At 46.6% G+C, this 3,124-nt stretch overlaps 1 pseudogene; it reads right to left on the bottom strand.

Moving 5' to 3' along the window:
- Nucleotides 1–1,315: 1,315 nt before the first annotated feature.
- Nucleotides 1,316–2,844, bottom strand: LOC114084277 (protein RCC2 pseudogene; annotated as a pseudogene).
- Between the last annotated feature and the right edge of the window lie 280 nt (nt 2,845–3,124).

Raw genomic sequence — 3,124 nt, 5'->3', positions numbered from 1 at the left:
GGTTACCATTGCTTGGCAGAAAGAAGGAGATCATGATTAGAGGTATTTCATTGAACATATGAAGTTTCAGATATGAGTGTCATTTACGATCATGAAGAAAAAGTCAAAGTCATTGGGATAGCATTGAGTAAAAGATGCGTCCAAATCTGGTCAGCTGAACCCAGTCTTACTCATGTCACTTGGTGTCATGGAGGAGATATTTTCATGCAAGAGAGAGGAGAATAAAAAAAATAAATGAGTACCAAAACAACCAGAAATGTGTTCTATGCTAAAAATACAAAAATTATTCATCCTATATAACTGCACATCTGTTCCTATTAAACATCTTCTCTCTAATCCAAAGAGATTTTTTTTGTCAAGACTCACACCATAAAACAAGTGAATTAATAGTAAATGCACATAGGTGAGCACCATGTAATAGGACACAAATATTTCATAAGTAAAGTGAGAAAACAGGCTAAAGATCAGAATATATTTGCATTGTATATAACAAACAACCTACAAATCTTTTAGAAAAGAGACAATAGTCCAATGGAATATAAAAGTATATGAGCAGATAATTAATGAAGAAAATGAGATGAATAATAAAAAAGGAATTCAGAAAATAAAAGTTAAGAACATTTAAAAAAAAGAAAATGAGTTGTACAATAAACCACATGAAAAGACGCTGAGTCCAACTCATAATGAATTAAATGCAAATTGCAGTAATAATGAGATACAATTTCATGCCCATAATATACATTTAAAGGTATCTTCAAATAGAGATAGAACTTTGGAGGAGCAAAGTTGGAAGATCAGAGCTAGGCTGCAACCCTGAACACTCCATAGCCCTGAGTGAAAGCAGGGAAAGAACAAATGACCAGGAGACAGTGTAAATATTCTGAAACTCAATATTGAACAGTTTGACAGTTGGAGGGACTGGTGTTTTGTTGCTGGAAAAGAAAATAAGGACAAAATTCCTTGATCCATAACCCTGACCAGGGTGGAGTTGGGGGAAGGGGTAACAAGAAGAGAAAGGGAGAGGAAAAACACATGTGTTTATTTCCTTAACAACAGCTGGAAAGAAAAGCAGGATGAATTAAAATGTGACAGAAATAACAAAGACGTGAAAGGGATCAAGTAGCTTAGAACAAACTGTGGACTGAAAACCATCTTTTTTTTATGAGCAAATCTTTTAATTAAAAATTAAACATCAAAAGGAGAAAAAAAAAAACACTTTGGAAAGCAAACAGGTAGTTAACGTTGAATCTCGTAGAAAACGGAACCTCGGGGAGTCTAACAAAAATGCACCTTCGGTCAACTTTGCTTTTGATTCCTAGTCCGACTTCCCGTCCCGGTGCAGGTGGAGTGACCGCTGCTGTGGGCCGCGGCGCCTCAGAGCCATGCGCTGGTTGTACTCTGGGGGCGGCTTCAGCTTCTCCTTCTCGGTCTTGCTCTCGTCCCCTGCGATCACCAGGGAGTGTGAGTAGCCCATGGCCACCTGTTCTGAGAAGATGCGGTCCAGAGTCCTCACCTCTTGGGCCGCAGTAGAAGACTTGGGCTTATGGTCCCCGTAGCCCAGTTCTCTGAAGGTCGGCGACTGGCCCCAGCTGATGGTGCTCTCGTCCGCTGCCACGAAGATGCTACTCTTCCCACACGCCAGGCTCCGGATCCTCCAGCCACAGAGATCCTGCACTGCTTTCGGGTACATGGTGGACTCACGGGAGGTGTTGGTGGCCCCCCAGAAAAACAGGCCACCCACTTTGCTGACAGCAAAGGAGCAGGTGTAGCCAGCGAAGATCTGGGAGGCCCCTCACCCAGGGAAGTCGAGGAGCTTCACCAGGCGCGGCATCATCTCCTCCTTCTGCTCTGCGTGGCCCAGCTGGCCATAGCCACCGAAGCCCCAGATGAAGACACGCTTCTGGGAGTCCAAAACCAGCGTGTGGTTGGCGCCACAGGCCACGTCACGCACCACCACGTTTGGGAAAGGCAAGATCTGCCCGTCTTTCGTCTTCTCAATGAAGATGGCCACCCTCCAGGGCACCAGCTCACAGTCGTACTCTATCCGCTGAGCCAGGGCAATGAACTTCCCGTCCGTGTTGTGTCCCAGCTGGCCGTACTCAGGGCATCCAAAGGAATAGAGGTTTCCTTTGCAGTCCATTATCTTACTGAATTCAGCCCCACAGGCCATTTTGGTAATTGGCTGGCCGATGTACATTATCTGCGCAGGGCTGGGGACGGCATCTGTCTGCTTGCCAAGCCCCAGCTGTCCCATTTTGTTCCAAAAGCAAACACGGAGCCCATTTCCGTCAAGGCCAGGGTGTGGTTGCGCCCACACGCAGCCCATATGATGGCTGAGGGACTCGATGAGTCTGGGGGCTTCGACTCGCTTGGTGTCGCCATGGCCCAGCTGCCCCTTCTCATTTCGACCCCAGTTCCACAGTTTCCCTTCCGTGGTGATGAGGAGGCTGTGGGCGGCACACGAACCCGAAACCACCGTTTACACCCCTGTACCCACAACAGGCATCCATACCTGTGGAAATACCTCTGAAATGGGTTATCCCAATAATCTGTCTAGAAGTTACCTGTAGAGGAATCACTGCTAACAGAAAGTTACTGAAACCCCCTTTCCCTCACCATGGACCAAAAGAGTGCAGTGGAGCTGACTAAGAGCTAATTACTCTCAGGGAGTGCTAACTCTGACCCAGCACTCAACACAGCCTCTGTGGGAGCTCAGACAAAGATGGGCCAACTGACACCCCACCCCATCATTGGTGATGAGTAAAACCCAATGGGCTGTACCCACCAGAACTGAGGCTTCTGTAGTACAGGGAGGCCAGAGACAGCTTTATCTGTAGGCCTCATGGATGTAGAAGGATTCAAGGTGCTTGGATAGCACAGTATCAAGGATATCCCAGAAGAAGGAACCAGTGCAGCAATTCAAAATTTGAACAGTAAGAGACCAGGGGCAGGCTGTCCAACTGACTCTTTTACCCAGTCAGCAGAGGGGAACAGAGCTCACTCTTCATACTCACAGGCATTAAGAGCTCTCTTGGGCCAAGTGTCTCTCTATCCCAGTCAGAGGGTCAGTATCCCAGTAATCTAGATCAGCCTAGGTATAGGGTCAGTACCACAGATGACCCAT

Source organism: Marmota flaviventris, chromosome 5 (assembly GCF_047511675.1).
Source record: "Marmota flaviventris isolate mMarFla1 chromosome 5, mMarFla1.hap1, whole genome shotgun sequence".
In the NCBI taxonomy this organism is placed as follows: Eukaryota; Metazoa; Chordata; class Mammalia; order Rodentia; family Sciuridae; genus Marmota; species Marmota flaviventris.
Note: the sequence above shows the minus strand (reverse complement) of the source record. Positions and strands in the feature narration are given on the sequence as shown.